The sequence below is a fragment of the Rhipicephalus microplus genome, chromosome X (assembly GCF_043290135.1).
Source record: "Rhipicephalus microplus isolate Deutch F79 chromosome X, USDA_Rmic, whole genome shotgun sequence".
In the NCBI taxonomy this organism is placed as follows: domain Eukaryota; kingdom Metazoa; phylum Arthropoda; class Arachnida; order Ixodida; family Ixodidae; genus Rhipicephalus; species Rhipicephalus microplus.
In genome coordinates, this window is record NC_134710.1 from 91,000,536 (window position 1) to 91,020,887 (window position 20,352).

At 45.9% G+C, this 20,352-nt stretch overlaps 1 long non-coding RNA gene across 1 annotated transcript in view; it reads right to left on the reverse strand.

Moving 5' to 3' along the window:
• The window catches only part of LOC119176225 (uncharacterized), a 144,442-nt gene extending 126,197 nt beyond the window's left edge, over positions 1 to 18,245 (reverse strand). Inside the window, exon 1 of the long non-coding RNA XR_012886895.1 lies at positions 17,962 to 18,245. This is a non-coding gene — a long non-coding RNA (uncharacterized LOC119176225). The remainder of the gene's footprint in view (positions 1 to 17,961) is intronic.
• Positions 18,246 to 20,352: the final 2,107 nt, after the last annotated feature.

Consider the following 20,352-nt stretch of genomic DNA (forward strand, 5'->3'; position numbering starts at 1 on the left):
CACGTAACTGGTGGTGTCTATCCTGGTGCCAGCTATAACGGTATACGTGTCGCGTCCCTGCTAATATAAAGGGGTTGGAAAAATTAAAATAGAAGTTCTTAGACAAGGCTGTTTAAGGCGAAGCACCTGAAAGCTGTTTTCTATGAAAAAAAATATATTTAGGCCGTTCTGACCAACGGCACATTTTTCGTCTCCGTTTTCTCGCACCTAGATATTGTCTCCATTTAGTTAGGCCAACGTGAACCCAAGGCATTCCAGCTGCCTTCGCCTTTCTAACGCCCGCCAAAAATTCTGAGCGTGCGCTTCAGAACTGCGTGCCGGGGTACCACTCAGATGCCGATGCGGTTTGTCGTGGCGTGCGATATGACGGGCTCACGCCAAGGGGGCTCGCGCCGCCTTTGAAAACGCGCCCCCGGAAGAAACCGCCGGCAGTACAATGGAGCCACAACAGGGAGTCGCGGCCGTTACGTGAGGAAAGATCCCGAAAACACCTGAGACGGGTCGGGTCTGCTGCCCAGACAGGAAGTGCGAGGTCACAGAGTTCAAATCCCGGGCACGTGGGGTGCGGAAGGCCGCACGACACCAGCCACCGTGACTTCTGTGCCGTGGCTTGGCCCGAACGGAAGCGCCGAGGAACGCGGCGCCGCCACTTTGCCTGTCGTCTCTCCGAGGCGGGCGAATCGGAGGTGCAGTGCTTGCTTGTGCGGCCGAGCTTTCGCATCTTGGCCGAGGCAATGGGAGCCGACATCGACTCGAGAGCGCTTCCTATCCGTAAGTGCAGAGCTCCATAAACGTGCGCACACGGACGCCGATTCGGTGGTTGCTACAACACATGTTCTTTCTTCATTGTTCTCTCTCTCTCTTGTATTGCTTTTGTGCTGAACTAACGACTTACCTACCTTTGCCGCGCAATTTTCATTATATGCTCAGTATTTAGCTATGCACGTGTAAGACGCGCACATTTTTTCTACAGACCCAAATTGCACTTGTTAACTGTTTGATCACTGATTAGCATGAGTTCACAAAAAGGGTCTTTTTATCATTTTTTTCTTCTTCTACCTTTCAAAGCTTGTACCTCATCAACCACTTCGTCCAACAAGAAGTTGTTACCATTAATTGCACGCTTTGTTGGAAGACTAATTACGACACCACTATGTTATGATACAGCACAATTCATAAACTCATCCATGTCGCTCCTTGATGTCTGTCCGATCTGTTGCATATTCAAAGTTTCATATTTACCATATGACGCATTTCTGCGTGAACTATGTATACCTGAATTATCTTATGAACATGTTAATAGTCTCAGATTTGCTGAGAACCACGTTACTTCTGTAGTCTCAGTAATTTGAAAACACCTGAATCTCCTCCTTGAAGTGCAAGTTCGTTAAAGACCATACATTGACTGCGCGCACGTAGAGTAAGTAAACATTCAAACGCCACAGCTATAGGCTTGCCTTCTCACAGCGGAGACAATTGCGATGTTAAAACATTCATTTCCTACGTGTACTTCGAAGACATCCGCTTCCATTGATTGTGTATAGGGTAAAAGCTGCAATATTTTCTTATTCGCACTCCACTCTGTTCTGTTCTGTTGTAATTCTCTTGCTGTCGAGAGGTTGAGGTTCACAGTTGTTGTAAGCGTTTTTCGGTGTATAGGAGCAGCGTGCTTTTGTTCGAAATAGAAAGTTAGGCTAAACAAAGAGTGATTAAACAGAGTGTGGTATGTTATGCTGATGGGGGGAGTGGTGCGTCTATGAACTCATTTACATCGATGCTTGTTTATTAAAACGCCCCTGTATTTAGCTACAGGGGCATTTCTGAAATGCGATAGAATTCAAACGCCACGACCTCGCATGGCACCATCATTGGGCACGGCGGAGAACTTCAGGCAAGAAATGGCTGAGAACACTGGAAGCAAGATCCATTTTAACAGTGGGGCTGTTTGAAACCACCACCATCTGCGCAACGTAAACAAAAAATAATGACAAGCTCCGCACCACGATAACGTCTCTACGCGTTGCCTAGCAACTCGTTGCACAGTGCTGTACCTGCTTCGCTATATAGTCCATACACTGCTCCGCCATAAGCCCACCTGCGTGGACACTGCGCTCAACCAGTCAGTCGAGCCAAACATGACGTCACGGCTGACTGTGCATACGCCCCTTCGTTCCTTATGACGCTGCCCCATGGTAAAGGTGCGCGTAGCGATACACAGAAATGGGGAGACCGAAGGAGGTACGCACTGCCGATGAGGAAGCCGCCTACTGTGAATTACGGGGCGATTCAAAACGAGACTGGTGAACTCGACTTGTTTCAATTAGTCCAAGACCTGGTATGGCCGAAATGGCGAGAAGTGACTGTGCTCTACAGAAGATCGGAATCACTTGGAGTTACTTTGTATAACTTGGCATCATTTCATACGTCCAGGACTAGCTAGGAACTGATCAGCTCCGCAGTGCCTTTATATTCGTGCCACTAGCGCGAGCAAGGTCCGGCTTTTTTAGGCCACAGACTAACCACTAAATGTATTTTTTGGTCTATCAATCCGGCAAACAAAGGCATACACTTAATACGACGGGAGCTAAGAGACTTAATTAGGCAGCTAAAACCAATAGACAAGCACATAAGAAATAATCAAAATAGAGAACTGGTGCTCAAGGAGGAATCTACAAAATGTATCTTCAACACGTCAGTACTTTACTACAAAAATTGGTAATAATTGTTTCAGCCTTGGGCACAACCATATGAGCCGGCTGCAAGAATGTCAAGTCTCGTGCGTGCTGCGATTCTCGCCTGACAGCTTTTATCGCATAAAAGATTGCATAAAATAGCGGAGCCGTGAAAGCGGCAGAGTGAATGTCAATCGTACACCGCTGTACGTTAGCGAAATAGAACGCTTGCAATCCTCTACTCAGCGCCCTCCTGCGTCAGCACCGTGATGAGAACTCGCAACGAGGCCGTGGGCTTTAGGATCGGGCCGGCACACCAGAAGCGTGCGGCGCTGGCTCTAACGAGCCATTTCGGGCGCGACGCTGCTGATGCGAGCACCGACCGCAGGGAGCGTCATCCGCGGTTCATCCTTGGCGGCACGCTGAATAATAATAGGAGCACGCTGTCTCTGAAGCGTGAATCAGATGATGACTCCTGATTCTTGATAAAGCATTCATATTTCTTTTCTGACGAACCAAAGGAGAAAAGAACTGACGGCACGGCGGAAACGATTAACCTCCCGCCGCCAGATCGGCTGAGGGCGCACTTCCCTGCTCGGGGTCTTCGGTCCGGGCGCAGATATTTGCACCATTACTTTAATCCGAAGACGCCGTTTTCTCCTTGCTCCCTCGACATCCATGGAGTCTCCCCGAGCCCCTTTCCTTCGCTGCAGCAGGTCTGCCAAAGTGCGCCAGATAAAGGATTCGAATATGGACTTCTCAAAAACGAGCTTCTTTTCGTGCCGCGGAGGGGACGAGTTATGGCTCGCAAAGAGCGCGGGCTTTAAGCTAGCCTGCAGCTCGTTATGAAGCCGAATTTAACGGCACCGTTGTGCGCGTGTATGGATAGGCCCGCGCGCTCACGTTCATCGCGTGCTCCTGTCCCCTTGCAATTTCCTTTTATAAAAATTGCCTATAGAAACGAAAAGGGGCCAGTGTTATGCTCCAACGTATAGTGCCACTGAAATAATACCGTTGTGTCTTCCTGTGCATTTTTTTAAATTTTTTTTTTCATGTCCTGCACATGGAGCAAGCCTCCTCGCAAGAACTCGATGCAGACGGAGCTTTTTTTTCGTAACATTTCAAGGAAGTAGTGAGCACATGCTCTAGTGGTTTCACATATTCGAAAGAAGTGTTCGACACAGAAGCAACAATGTTAGGAAGGAATCGACACGAAATGGTACTTCAGTAACTGATATAGCAGAATAAGCTGTTAAGGTGGTAACTATTTGCCCTGTCATACTTGGGAGGCGGGGGCCAGAGCAAATAGCCTGCAACGAGCCCATAAACTTGTAAAGTTGTCATTACCAGCAACAGTATATAAAAGTTGTCAAAATATTAGAAGTATGTAGGTTCCAAGTAAGAGTATACGTTCAGTGATTTAAAGAGAGGGCTGTCAGTGGCACCACAGGCAGGTCGAGGGATTGAAAGCGAAAGTATCCACACTCTAAAACTTATAGGTGGACGTGAGGCACCATTATCATTTGGTGTCACACAGGACTGCAAACAAACTGCAACTCCGGAATGTAAATCCATCGCTCGATTTTTTTTTTTGCCAATCTAAGAAAAACGTAAAACAGTTGTACAAAATGAGCGTACAAGTCTATAACTATCGTCCACTCCATTTTCCCGTATCGTAGTGAGCCGTAAACACAGGCCTCCCACAAAAAGAAAAACAGGAAATGGGGCGGAAAAAAAATCTATATTTCAGAAACATTCGGGGCCGGGCCTGGTCTTGGCACGCTGTGAAAAGCACGAAAGTGGTTGTGGCAACAAACAGCTTCTTCGAGGAGCTGGCAACGGGGATAATTGTGCAGTCGTAATCGGTGCCGAGCGTAATCGTTCACGCCCATCGCGAGGGGATCTTAATTGGTCCATGGCTAGGCTTACTGAGAAACAGCACCAGCATCCCGGCAATGCAGCTACTCAAGCCGCACTTTTCGCCCTCTCTCCTGGTAAGACATTCAAGGGCGAACGTTCAACTCTTTCCACCGATGCAATAGAGACGACCCGATCCTCGCCCAGCTCGCGTAAGTGCACTGCCCGCAAACATGAACGTCTGAAAAAGCTGAGAAAGCGCCCGTAATAAGGCGTTCAAGGCATTTCAATCTACGCGATTCACAACTACGAGGTTTGCTGACTGTACATTACGCAGCACGCCAACTGAGTCCATTTACATCTTGTAAGCATTTAGAACAAACGATGGTTATGCGCTCGTCAAAGGTGCATGCGTCGACACGATTGGGGCGTCGGGCATGGACTCACCAGTTTGCACGCTTGTTAGTGTAACGCAATAGGGCGCACGAAAACCGCTGAACAGAATATTTTCGAAGCATTCACACAAGCTGTAGCAACGCATTCGTTTCCTAATTTATTGTAATGAAAGGTCGACTGAGTGTAAGGAATTACTGGACAGAACATTGATTTGCAATCTCGCCATATGTATGTATGTATGTATGTATGTATGTATGTATGTATGTATGTATGTATGTATGTATGTATGTATGTATGTATGTATGTATGTATGTATGTATGTATGTATGTATGTATGTATGTATGTATGTATGTATGTATGTATGTATGTATGTATGTATGTATGTGTATGTATGTATGCATGTATGTATGTATGCGTACGTATGTATGTGTGTGTGTGTGTGTGTGTATGTATGTATGTATGTATGTATGTATGTATGTATGTATGTATGTATGTATGTGATTGATTGATTTGATTGATGATTGATATGTGGGGTTTAACGTCCCGAAACCACCATATGATTATGAGAGACATTGTAGTGGAGGGCTCCGGAAATTTCGACCACCCGGGGTTCTTTAACGTGCACCCAAATCTGAGCACACGGGCCTACAACATTTCCGCCTCCATTGGAAATGCAGCCACCGCAGCCGGGATTCGAACCCGCGACCTGCGGGTCAGCAGCCGAGTACCTTAGCCACTATATATAGACCACCGTGTATGTATGGAAAGTGATGACTGGTTAAAGTTAAATATAATATAATGTTCCAACACTAACAGAGGCAGAGATTTTATTGTTCTTTCTCTTCCCCTGTCAACCGCCAAAGCAGTTTTTTGTCGTCTTTGGGTCGAACTCTTCCTGGCTTTGTTCCGTTACTCCTCTGGATATAGGGACTCACACTGCTGATGGAAGCTACTTACATGACACTATCTTCGGTTATGTAGCCGATGGTCTTTAGTATTCCGTCTTTTGTAACTGTTTTGTCACCTTAAATGGTGCCAACATTTCAGCACTATGACTGCCATAGCCTTTCCGTATCAAAACTACATCACATAGAGTAATGTGAGAGATCTTGTTGTGACGCTTGTCAAACGCTCGTTTAAGCGACCCCCTGTGTTTTCTTTGGCTCTCTACAGTCTTCTTGGTCTCTTCAAGGTGTAGTTCTGTCTTAATTCCCGGTGCATCGTCAACAGACAGATACGCCGATTTACTGAAGGCGGCATAAGGCAACATTTCTACCCTCCTGGCAATCCTGGGTACATGATTATGTATTGTTTTATGTCTTCTATGACCCGTTGTGCGAGCCCGTTGACTGAAGGATGATATGGCGCTATAAACTTCACAGTGATGTTCTTTTCTTCTGCCCACTTTGCAAGTTCCTGACTCCTGAACGCTGACCCATTGTCAGACATTTCACTCTCTCAAACATGTCTTTGTTCAGTAGTGCTATGACGGTTTTCGCATTCTCCCTTCCTGGTTTGGCCGCAACGATCCTTGAGCATTTGTCAATGCACTATAGGAAAGCCTGAGTTTTCTTTACGCCTTCAGTTTTTTTCTTTACCTCAGTGAAGTCGACATGAACGGTTTCAAGTGGCACACTTGCATGAAGTGGGAAAACCGTAGTGTACGTTTTCTGCTTGTATTTGGGTTTGTTGAGTTGACAGTGATGGCATAAGCTTATGTAATTGGCAACATCCTTCTTCATTACTGGCCATGTAAGTCGCCTTCTCAATTTGTAATAGGTTTGCCAGAACCCATCGTGTCCTCCTGAATGTGGGCTGTCATGGTACAGCTTAAGAACCTTTCGAACCAATGTAGCTGGAACCTGGAACTTGCTTCCTATGGGTATCAATTGCTCTGTACCTTGCCAGAGTGTGAGCAAGTTGACGCTTTCCTCTTTTCCATAGCCACTGATTACTGGAAGCCGACGAAGTGCATCTTAATCTGATAATTATCGGCTGCTTCTGTGTGCGACTTTAAAATCAACCTGCTGATTTGCACTGATTCAGCGAGCCATTTTCCCTTTTGGTTGAGAAACATTGAGCAAATGGGTAAGCGCCTGATGATTAGTGAATAGTTTGAATTTTGTTCCTTTGATGTAAGATCAAAAATACCTCATTGGAAGAACGACAGCCAATGCCTCCTTCTCTGGTGCACTGTAATTATGCTCTGCCTTCGTAAACGTGAGTAGTAGCCAATATTTTGGGCTCCCTTGTCACGTTTTTGCTGATACAGAACAGCGCCTGCGTTGAAGTTGGAAGCATCTGCCATCAGTTCAAAAGTAAAAGTGAAATCAGACAGCGTTATGATCGGGTCTGATTATATGGCTGATAATAAGTCATCGTAGGCGTTTTCATAATCATCAGTCTAAATAAAATCTGTGTTCTTGTGAAGCAAGTTGCTCAGTGGTTTTGCTCCCATTGCAAAATGTTTTATTAAATTTCTGAAGTGTCTGGCAAGCCCAAGAAAAACTTTGAGTGCGTGTACATTATCTGCCTTCTTCATCTGCCACACACGCTCCACAGACTCTTCCTTAGTACTCTTATAAGAGTACTAAGGAAGAGTCTGTGGAGTGTCCTGGACGACTCTGTTGAGCGTCCTGGATAGATTGACTATAGTCAATCTATTCAGGACGTGTCCAAGAAGTGTATTTCTTGCCTTGGAAAACTCACTCTTCTTAAAATTAACATTCAGTTTATCTTCGCTCAGTCCGAACAAAATAGCCGTCAAATGTTCAGTGCCAGAAGTCTCATCTTTTGAATATATAGGCTAAAATATCATTTCCATAGACGGTACAAAATGCTCCAAGAAAGGTTTTCAAGACGTCATTCATCATCCTTTCAAACCAGGCAGCGCTGTTCTTCCAGCCGAAAGGTAGGTGATCGTATTAATATATGTCAAAAAAGAGTGAAAAAGGCTGTATGCATTTTATATTCGTCTTCGAGAGGTACCTTCCAAAATCCTTTGCAAACATCTATTCGGGAAAAGACTTTGCAACCTCCCGTTTACCTAATTGTTCCATCAATTCTTGGCATAGAAAATGACATAGGTCTGTTCGGTGATTTAAGATTCCGTAGCCTGTACGTAGCCTTAAAGATCTTCTTTACGAGCCAGCGTAATTGGTGAGGCGAACGTGGACACCAATGGCCGTATTATACCAGCATCTAACCTATTTTTGATCTCGCTTTCAACCAAATTTTCTTCTCGCGTAACATGTTGTAAGGCTTTCAGCTTGAAAGGAACAGAAAATTTTGTCGTTGCTGGTGGATATAGTTGCTAAAGCAGACAAGTTCAGTCAATTTGCGGCGGACGTCATCTTCACATGTAATAAGGCGATCCGCGATACTCAAGGAAGCACAAGTTTTTTTTTTTTGCCACAGTCACTTCATCATTCCAATAAAGGTATACCTTTAGGGTCTTCATATCAGGTTGAGAAAGTAAAAATTTGTAGTTACATCCTTTTACTACGACAGCATCAATGTCAGCGTTCTGGCCTTGAAACGAGATACTTGTTCTCACCCCTTCATCAAGAATTTGTCTCGTCCCATCGAAGCTTTGTACTTCTACCGACCTCCTTCGAATAATTTCTTTCCTCTTTACAAGTGCATAACTTATGACACACACAGATGCCCCGCGATCCACTAGTGCATCAACATCTTAACCATTTACCTTTAGTTAGGTATATAAAAGATTAAGTGCCATTAGAAAAACATTCTCCAGTTTCGTCGTCAGGTGGGACTGTGCACCCTCTTTTATTTGTTTTTTTTTTGTTGTTTCAGCTGCATCTGAGTACGCTGAAGTTATGTGCTCTTGGTCGCTACTGGCATAGGAAATTACATTGACCACTCAGTTTCACCCATGCCAACTGTCAAAATCACGTGACCTCCAAGATGCCTTCTAGGGATGGTATTCTGGCCGACATGGATTGTGAGAATTCAAATTAACAGAGAGGTTTCTGAAAGAACCTGAAAGTTCTTCAATAGTTTTGGGAGATTGCACTTGTGCGTGTCTTTGGAGTTTCTTAGGAAGGCCGCGAATTATGAGTGGTATAATCACAGACTTCGGAAGTTCCTGGCTTGTCATTTGAAGAAGCCACCTTTTCTCATAAAAATACTCTGAACCCGTTTCTGATCGAGCTTTCTAAAAAATTGCTTGGTCCCACCTTGCATCAGGAGTTTTCGTTGAAAGCTGCGAGAGAGCTCCTTTTCCACTCGTCCCATGTGTCGAACTCGTGTCCAGCGTAATGAAGCTCGCACCACTTTCGATCCAGTCCGGTAACAAACAGGCGCATGTTCCTGATGCGCTCACTGGATTCTTGCCACGAGTTGTCCTCACACGCCTTTTCGTCGAACTCGATCCACGTGTCCGGCCTTGTGCTATCACCATCGAATGGATCAGGCTTTGCTGCCTCCTTGTTGAGTCGTTGCTGTGCTTGAATGAGGGCAAGAAGACTGTTCATGAATTGCTGCTGTCGCTTTTGCGTATTGTTGCGGACGGTAGAGGACTTCTATGAGGCATGAATCAACGAAAAAATCTTGCTTGCTTGGCGAAGTCCTTCTTTGGCGGTGTTTTCAAAAGTGACCGCATGATGTAGTCTTGAAACTCGCAGTACTTCTGTTTCAGCTTCATAGATGGTTAGGGGTCGAGCTCATCCGGTGTCCTCACGGCTTTCCGAGTGATTAAATCACGCACTTCTGAAGTCGTGATACCTTCAGGCAATTCATACGTGTCTTCATCCACTTCACACATCTAAAAGTATGGCCTGTCACTGGACCTTCTGGATAGAGTTAAAGTTATCCACACAGTTGCGTTCTTAATCCTGTCGAAGACTGCGCCAATATAACGTTCCAGCAAAGACAGACAGAAAATATTATACTTCTTTTTCTAACGCTGAAATGTTAGACACACTGTACTCCATTTGCTTCATCCTTTGCAGGTGCCCGGTGATGTGCTGTACGTCCTTTTCTCTCAGTATATCTGCTTTAAACATGTGAGGCTGCCTCTTGCTCGTTTTCGGTTTACGTTTTTTTAGCTCAAGAGCAAGGAGACACAGGCGTCTTCTGCCATCTGCTCCACGGGTACCTGTTGTCAGCACAGCCTCTCCTATACATAGTCTTTCTCACGTAGCGCAAAGTGATCGAGTGCGCATTCGGTAGATGACTACTTCCGAAGCTGTGGATTCGGCTCCAGTGGCTATAGGCAAGCATGATGATAGAAGTCATGGGCTCTTCTGTATATAGCCTCACTAGAACTGTGCCAAGCATAACAGAAATTACCAAGTGGGCATGCCCTAGTGATGGTGGGCTTGAGATCCACTCCTCCAACTGCGCTAAATGACGAGTGGTCTCGGCCTCCTTCAGAAATGTTATTGCGTCAGATGGCACATATACTGAGACCAGCAGCGGATTGGAGCATCTTGTTTTCAGATCTTTTTAGGGCAATCATAAGAGCTCCCTATCATGGGGCTCGAAGGTGCCAATATACCATCAAGGAGGTTCCCACATCAGCTTAATTTCCGATAGATTGCAGGTCGTTGGATGCCCGGCCTGCACCGTCGAGGTGTTGTGCCTCGCAGCTCTCATGCGCAGTGACACTGGAACCACAGATAGGGTGTCGCGAGCATGAGAAAGAAGGCGAAAAAGTCATCTCAACTTTGCACACCATTCAGGCCAGGATCGTTGCTTGATTCTTTAGTAGGCATGTCATGCCTTGGACGCATCAAAAAGGTGGTCGATGGCCACCAGCCATTTTTGATGATATGTCCAGGCCTCACTAGCTCCGAGGGTGTTGATGGTTCTTACATACGTTACGGCGGCGTCCTGTGAAAGTTGTGGAACTCCGGGAGTTCGCAAGCAGCCGTCGATGGTGGGACAGCAGGCGAAAATCCGGATTGTGTCGACGCCAAGCAGCCTAGCTGGTGTGAGAGCTGCGTGAGGACACGCCGGAGCTCTCTATAGTTCTCGGTAGTGCTGGATGCGAGACTTTGCGAGGCAGCTGCAGCCAATAGGCCACTGATTCAGCACAATACTGGAAAGGTGGCAGGAGACAGCTCGGACGTCGAGGCTGTCAAGGCGGTAGTCGTGGCATGGAGCTGCTGGATTGTATGCAGCGGCTCCGCGGCACTGTCAGGTGATTAGCATGTGGTGTCAGTGGCGACGGCCGGGAAGCAGAAGATGGCCACTGTGCTCACGGTTGCGGGGCGCTTCCCCGTCAGCTCTTGGACAGCAGCCCTAAGCGCCTCTGGTGAACATTGAGTCCTGAGCGAGATGTCGTAGCGGGAAGCGTGGGCGGTGTTTCTGAGCAACAGTAGACCATGCGCTTTTTTGGCGATGCCAGGTAAGCCTAGCTTTTGGTCAACGTGGAGGCTTGGACGCCGTCCTCTAATAGTTGCATTGGGGCTTCCGGAAGTTTAGGGTTGCGGGATCCATGATCGTGGTAACATGGCTGGTGTTCCCTAGAAGGCAAACCCACAGCGCCTACGACCAGCGGAAACACGCTTACGGTTCGTAGTTCGGACTGCGCCGTCGTAAGGAGAATAATATACGCTGCCTGATCACTTGCTGGCTTTTTTATTACGCTCTCGTTCACGTTCAAGTGTGGCTCACTCCCACTGTGGGAGGTTGATCTATCATCTGACATGGTCTGCTTCTGCGTCACGCTAGCTGCCAGTGCCACCTCTCCGCACTGGGACACCACTCTCCTGGTGCGCTTAATTTGTGAGGTGATCAGCGGCGTCGTTTCCATTTTTTTAATGTCAGGATGAACAGGGGAGATGTCGGAGCGGGAAACTTCAACAGGTTAATTGTTTGACAGACAGAAGTCCAAGACGAATACTATTATGTTACGACTACAACTAATAATATTAAAACTCACAGGAACCTTTAGGCATTCGTCTGAGATGGCGAATCTTTCTCTTCTCGTTCAATGTATTTCTCAGAAGAACGACGAAAAATAGCATAGCGAATGTTGGCCTACTACCCGAAGGTTTATTATAATGCCCTAGTGGGTATCAATCAAGAGTGCTTGCAGTAGCTACCCAATGAGTGTTTTGAAAAGGCTCTGAAAGGCCGCTCTTCTATGCTTTCGCTGTGATTGTGCTGCACCTTCCGCGCAGGCCTGGCGTTTTTTTTTTTTTCGTATCACCTGCATTGACGACACCGAAACCAACGGTTGCTACCGAGTAATATTAACTGACTAAAGACGGCTGTTGTACTTGACCACAAATTCTGGAAACAAGCCTTTTTTTTTTTATCTGTTCACATTGGAACGCCCCGCCGAAACCAGTCATCCACCTACCGACCTCACACTCGTAAGTAAAACACAATAGCCACTGGGTCGATACAACAGTTTCATTGCCCATAGAAGCACAACCAACAGGCAGTGGCCTGGACAGATAACCACAGTGTGTGTTTCGCAATCATCGCAGGCCTGAACCGTAGGCGGGGTGGCAAAGCGGCTTTTCTCGCAATCGCGCACAAAATAGCCATCGTGAATTTAGAGCCCTGAATATATTCTGAGAGGGGAGTATTTATGTCTGCTTTTCATATTATTACAAGAGAGTACCACTCAAGCTCTGCTTTCAGGTACAGCTTCATAAGACAAAAACTCTCTTTGGTCATTACGTACCATAGTCGCAGGCTGCAGCATCTTTATTTCTCTTTATTTGGTTGCACCCTCGTAATCAAGTGAAACCATTTATTTTGTGCGTGCGTGTGTGTGTGTGTGTGTGTGTGTGTGTGTGTGTGTGTGTGTGTGTGTGTGTGTGTGTGTGTGTGTGTGTGTGTGTGTGTGTGTGTGTGTGTGTGTGTGTGTGTGTGTGTGTGTGTGTGTGTGTGTGTGCACGCATTTGTGTGTCTGTGTTTATTTACTGAACGTAATAGATCGCAGCACTGCCGAAATCCGGAGAGAGAAGATGAGATGCACGCAGCTGGTCGAATAGCGGTGAAGATTACATAAACACTGCCGTATTACTTTCAAGCCCGGTTTTCATCAGTGGAGTGAGAAAATATACAATATAAAAAAAATCTTGCCATCACAACCAACATCAGCGCGAGCTTCCATTGCAGCGATAGCATCCTTATGTACTCTGTGCGAAAAAAAGTTTACGTTGTTTAAATGGGAAACAACCCATTTACCAAAAAAAAAGAAGAAATAGTTCAGGAGAGAGCTCAGTTTCAGACACGCGTCGAGTTCATTCGCTTCTGTTTTTTTTTTTTTTTTGCTCGCTTCGTGCAATCTTCAGGAGAAATTACCTGTTCGGCAGCACACAATAAGCATGCCCGAATGCCCGATAGGGGCGCATTTACGCTTGAAATTCGTGATGCGCATCAGCAATGCAAGCAACAATCGATCAGCAGGGATGCGTCTGCCCAACCATGCTGCGGCTACCGGAGTTTTATGTATATTCGTAGCATTTCTGCGCAGAATGCGCGCAGCTAATAAAGAAAAAACACATTTAAAGCACCTGTCAGCTCTTCTGTACGCGAAGCAGATCGTACGGCCACATCAATAGACAGTGTCTCTCCCTATATTGTTACCACTACGCGTAAAGTACACACCGATGAATTGCCTAATTGTTGTTCATAATGGAAATTTAGTCGCAGGTATACGCTATAGTCTCTGCAGTACGCAGTCTGACGTCACACCCCATTTTGAACATGATGTGTAAAAAGAGCGGACCTGACTGGCATATCTTATGTAATGACTGCATGTGTGCAAACGCTTTTTTTTTTCGTACTAGCGGAATGCCGGGCAGTGTAAACCGAGCCCAGTTTACTTCTGTACTGTTTGTCACTCTCTGATGGAAAGTGGCACATCCACATTATAACGACAAAACAAAATCAGCAGGCCAAGGAAAATTGGCTCATTCAAGTTCAGACTTTGCTCGTAGCTCGAGTTTAGGTTGCTTAGAATAGTAAGTTAATCAAGCCTGTAACCAGCGCGATGTAAGTCAAGTACTTCAGTAGCAGATTCATAACTTCAATAGACGCATTAAGCCCCGTTATCGAAACAGTTTTGTTTACTTGGTTTGATTTGGTCACGTGCGTATCAGCACAAACATGCTCAGAGCATGCGAAGGGACAAAATATTTCCTGTTTCTTTAGGGGCGAAACTCCTAAAGGCGTGGGTCTGTCCATCCCTTGTATATACGTGACCGCCTATAGTTCCGCTTTGCAAACTGTCCACTACTTTGTCCTTGCAAACATCTCACTGCGCCCCATCACCGATCCACCACTTCACTGAACATAAATCGAATATTGTTGAGAAGTAGCCAATATAAAAAGCAAGATGGTCGTGTGCTTGTATGCAAGTGCACGTTAAAAAACCATATATTGTCCCACTGCGTATATCTCTTGTTTGCACGTGACCGCATATAGTTGCGCCTTTGCAAACTGTCCACTACTTTGTCCTTGCAAACATCTCACTGCGCCCCATCACCGATCCACCACTTCACTGAACATAAATCGAATATTGTTGAGAAGTAGCCAATATAAAAAGCAAGATGGTCGTGTGCTTGTATGCAAGTGCACGTTAAAAAACCATATATTGTCCCACTGCGTATATCTCTTGTTTGCACGTGACCGCCTATAGTTCCGCCTTTGCAAACTGTCCACTACTTTGTCCTTGCAAACATCTCACTGCGCCCCATCACCGATCCACCACTTCACTGAACATAAATCGAATATTGTTGAGAAGTAGCCAATATAAAAAGCAAGATGGTCGTGTGCTTGTATGCAAGTGCACGTTAAAAAACCATATATTGTCCCACTGCGTATATCTCTTGTTTGCACGTGACCGCATATAGTTGCGCCTTTGCAAACTGTCCACTACTTTGTCCTTGCAAACATCTCACTGCGCCCCATCACCGATCCACCACTTCACTGAACATAAATCGAATATTGTTGAGAAGTAGCCAATATAAAAAGCAAGATGGTCGTGTGCTTGTATGCAAGTGCACGTTAAAAAACCATATATTGTCCCACTGCGTATATCTCTTGTTTGCACGTGACCGCATATAGTTGCGCCTTTGCAAACTGTCCACTACTTTGTCCTTGCAAACATCTCACTGCGCCCCATCACCGATCCACCACTTCACTGAACATAAATCGAATATTGTTGAGAAGTAGCCAATATAAAAAGCAAGATGGTCGTGTGCTTGTATGCAAGTGCACGTTAAAAAACCATATATTGTCCCACTGCGTATATCTCTTGTTTGCACGTGACCGCATATAGTTGCGCCTTTGCAAACTGTCCACTACTTTGTCCTTGCAAACATCTCACTGCGCCCCATCACCGATCCACCACTTCACTGAACATAAATCGAATATTGTTGAGAAGTAGCCAATATAAAAAGCAAGATGGTCGTGTGCTTGTATGCAAGTGCACGTTAAAAAACCATATATTGTCCCACTGCGTATATCTCTTGTTTGCACGTGACCGCCTATAGTTCCGCCTTTGCAAACTGTCCACTACTTTGTCCTTGCAAACATCTCACTGCGCCCCATCACCGATCCACCACTTCACTGAACATAAATCGAATATTGTTGAGAAGTAGCCAATATAAAAAGCAAGATGGTCGTGTGCTTGTATGCAAGTGCACGTTAAAAAACCATATATTGTCCCACTGCGTATATCTCTTGTTTGCACGTGACCGCATATAGTTGCGCCTTTGCAAACTGCCCACTACTTCGTGCAAACATCCCACTACGCCCCATCAACGATCCACCACTTCACTGAGCATAAAGCCGTTACAATGAAGGGATAACGGAAGCGACGTATAGCTACCACTTACGAATAATAAAATTCCTGTGTAAAAATTATACAGTGTTTGTCACATCTTCGATGATGTAGTGGGCGATATTCACGGATGGTTCCCGGTTTAGCGATAAAACCTTCCAGTGCTTCATCCCACTCATCATCATTCACTCCGTCGACATGCTGTGATATTTTTTTTCTTCATCACGCCTGCCTGCGAAACTTAAAAGTACTTCTTGTCATGTGTTCAGCACTGTTACTTCCAGCTTTATGCTGTGTGTAAAGGCAGTCAGGAAGCGCGAACTTATAAGCTCTTTCCGGTCCTCCGGGGTCACCATGGCCTTGTGCTTCTGCGCACGATGTCGAGGCTTCGATTACCAGACAAGAGGTCGCATTTCGATGGGGGCGAATTACAAACGCTGGTTGGTCCACTTGGAGATGAACAATCCTTGACCTACATCTAACAATACGAAAAGCTGGTGAGTTATCTTCATCTATAGTCCTAACTATCTTTTTGACGCACTTGACGTCACAAATGAACAAACTCTCGATTGATCCATAAATGAGCGATATTAGCTGTGAAGTGTCTGCTTCTGCACCCGTTCCTCCTTATCTCGCTTGGCTGTCATACGCGATCAACTGATTTCCTTTCACTCATGTCTTGCACTGCGTCTGTATACTCTATGGAAGCGTGAAGCCGCGATAAGTGTAATTCAGTACTAACAGTGTTCACTCGTGTCCCAAAGAAATAAGCGGGGAAAATGAGGCGCGCCACCTGCATGGACAGAAGCGAAGTTGAGAATGAAAATTCTTTTTCGCCTTCCAGCTCAACGTAGTTTGCGGACATTGAAGGAGCGCTCGCGGTAAGTTGACTCCAAGTGGAAATTTATCCGGATTTCGCCGCTATAGCGCCCCTCATAACCTGCTGCGCAGCACTGTATGGAAACCAGCAATACTCTTTTTCATTCATTGTTTGCCTCCCACACTGCGCATAGGTTTCTTCGCAGTTAATTTATTTATTTATTTATTTATTAATTTTTATTTATTATGACAAACGTGTATAAACCATAACTTATTAATATTAACGTGTCACACTGAACCGAAGATGTCTAAATCGTAACCTCGCATTAAATGTCCGTCCTTGCAAACCAAGTTTCATCAGTGTTAAACATTTGAATTAAATATGCATAAAATAATGTCTTTTGTCTCCCATACTTACTCCTGAATTGGCGGTCCAATGCTATATACTACACTGAAAAATCTGGTGAAATAATTTTAACAGGAATGAACTGTTTTCCGGATATGAGTGCACGCCAGAGACATAACGTTAAAAAAAAAGAGGGGGGGGGAGTAGTTCGTTCAATTCCCTGTGATACAATGCCGTACAAACAGCTCAGTGAAAGGTTGCAACAAATAAATACATGAGAAAGGAGAAGAAAAGCCGTTTCTTTTTCTATGTATTTAGTCGCATGCATGATGCAGGGTTTTGACCTGCTCACTGGATGATTGCGCCGAATCGTGCTCAACCACGGCGCTTGATAAACATGACCGAAATTGCGCTGATTGAACTAGTCTAGGCGAGAGAAGCAAGCGGAAAAGAAACCGCGGCGCTGCAAAACGACACAGCATTAACCACAGAAAAGCTATGGTCGCAGTGCAAAGACAGGCGCGTAGGGCCCATTTCCACCCTGGCACAGCTTGTGGCATAGCTCGTTACGCGAAAATGCCAGTGGTTCATGACACCCGCCGAGCGCTTTACGCGCTGCGGAGCACGTCCATTCATTAGCGCCGACGGAGCCGGGCCGCTTGTCTTAACACGCCCGAAAAAGGGGCGGAGTCACATAGTAATGAGAGAAGCGATGCATAAATTATCATCAGATGCGTCGACAAAAGGGAGAGATAACGCCGACGAAAGAGAGAACACTGAATGGGGAGCCAGGGGAGAAGAAAAAATTAGGAGAGGGTGTGAGAGAAGACGGAGGGAGCACTCCCGCGCGCCAGAGGGAGGAAAGGAAGCGTCGAATTGAGCTCGGGCTTTCCAATTAGCGACGGCGGGCCCTGCGGGCCCTAAGGAGCAGAGAGGGTTGGAAGGAGGAGGGGGGGGGTTCTCTCCGAAGGGTGCCGTGGGTGGAGGGGGAGAGAGCAGCGCGTAGCCATTCCGGGATGAAGGGGAGCCATCAGCACTGTCAGCACGGCGACGGGAACGACGCGGAACGCGCAGAAGAAAATGAACGCAGACTTACGTTTGGTTTTCGAGCGGGAGGAATATGGCGGCAGTGACGGCAGCAACGGTGGTGGCGTCGGACCCGGTCGAGAGAGATCAATCGATGCGGGGAGTGTGGCGACAGAAGAAAAAAGAAAATCAGGGGAAAAATGCAGAAAGAAAAAAGCCGGAAGGCTATCTGGAAGGCGGGGACGAGACTATGTGCCGAAAGGCGCGGGCGGACAAATTAAAGCGTAGTTTTGAGGAAAAGGTGCTCGAGCCGGGCAGCTTCCTCGAAGTGAGCGGCCTCGGAATGGAAGCGCCACGGAGCGTTTCTTTAGCCGCTCCCTCCCTTTCCTCGCGGTGTTCTCTTTTATTTCTCTCGGGAAAGGCGCGTGGAGCGTCTCTGTTTAGGCTTTTTTTTCTCGTGCCACGAAAGCGAGGGGAGAAGCGCGCCATATCGCTTCGATTACGTTGCCGAGCGCCGGGGGGCGCTGTTGTTTTCGTAGCACCGGGCGACCTCTCTGGACCGCATGCGTCGAAACGAATCTTGCCTCAGGCGCGCAACAAGCCCCCGGTAAGCGGGAGATTTAAATTTTCCGTGAATTGTGTGCCGTCTCGATACGCGGCCACTGCGTGTTCAGAAGTATATTCGACGTGTTAGGGATACAAGGAAAACGTACGCCTATCGTTTACTCGACACTCAAGAAAGTTCCGAACACGTGCGACATTGAGATAGCTTTTGGGAGGCCGCACAGCAGATACACGATTTTCTCGGCCAGAAATCCCATATTAAACTCCTAAAACGCAGTGTGACAACGCACACTAGGCCCAACTTTTCTTTCTCCTTGCTTTCATCCCCGTGACAGACAACTTAGAATACACAGCAGTACATATGAATGAGCGTGGCTTGTAAAACAGCAAGGAATGCAGTGAATAGGATGCAATAGAAGAACTACACCAGCTTGTGCAATCATGATTTATTACTGCTACTAGGGTGACGTCATGCCTCTCGACATTGAAAAACAAGTTATTAGGAGATATGCGCTTGCATTCTTCTACGTACAGTCCATTCCGAAGCCACAACATTGGATGCCCACTGCACTGTCAAGAATTACCTATATCTATGTGCTGGTAAGCATATTCGCCGTTCAATCAGAGTTAATGTGCTGGGCAGTGAGCTCCGCACCTGACAACGCAGAACACAAAACACTGGAAAACACCGTGATGTAAATATCAATACGAACGGCCACATTAAGACACATCAGCATTACAATACGGGCGCTTTTTTACTTGATATGCACGGGTCGCCGCTTCTTTCGGCGATGCTGTGTGCCTTAATTGCGTGCACACGCCGTCAGTATATTGATCTGAATCGTTATCTTCTCAGAGAATTTGTCGAAGTAGTGGAGCAAGCAAACTGAAACAGAAAACATTGTGAAGAGGTAAATCCACGGGAATCCTAAGAGAGATACCTAAAAAACACCTTTTTTTTTTTCTTTTACGCTCCTGCTTCTTTAATACGCTGTTGAAGTGTGACACATGTTGCTCGAATATGCTGATTATCGGGCGTATTTCATGATGTCAAAGTCTCCTATTTACATACTTATATAACAAAAGCCAAACACATCGACGAAAACCGACGCCCAGTGTCGCTCAAGAAAGCAGCACTAACGAGATATGGCAAAAATTACTTATTTTTCGAAAGAAGTAATATTTTAAGAAACGAACATCTCAAACTCATGCAGTGCACACAACGCGAAACACACATCTGTGTTTTGCATGCATGCCACTCTGAAGGAATCGAAAACACTAACATGCACTTTTTAAAATCGCGCTTGGAATTACTTCAATTTATTGTATACGCGCAAAAGTTTGGACTTCCCCGCCACGGTGGTCTAGTGGCTTAGATACTCGGCTGCTGACCCGCAAGTCACGGTATGAATTCCGGCTGCGGAGGCTGCATTTTTCACAGAGGCGAAAAAGCTGCATAGGCCCGTGTGCTCAGATTTGGGTGCACGTTAAAGAACCCCAGGTGGTAGAAATTTCCGGAGTCCTCCACTACGACGTCTCTCATAATCATATGGTGGTTTTGGGACGTAAAACTCCACATATTAATCAATCAAATAAAATCAAAAGTTTGTACTTGGCCTCCCGTTACTGTGTTGTGAGGTAGCGCAACAATTTTAAGACAGTATACGCCAATGCGTATAGATGGAAGTCAGCTCAATTTTTAATATAGCTTTTCTAGAAGCAAATACATCATGCGTAAACAATACAGTTAGAAGTATTAAAAACAAGGAGTCTGGGAGGTGTCAAATAGGCAATGTCCCTAAAGCTAAGTATCAACAGGGGAACTAAAGCATTCGTCAGACCATTGTGTAGAAAAGTTGCCTACACGAACATTCTTGGTCTCGCAACTTCTCATCCA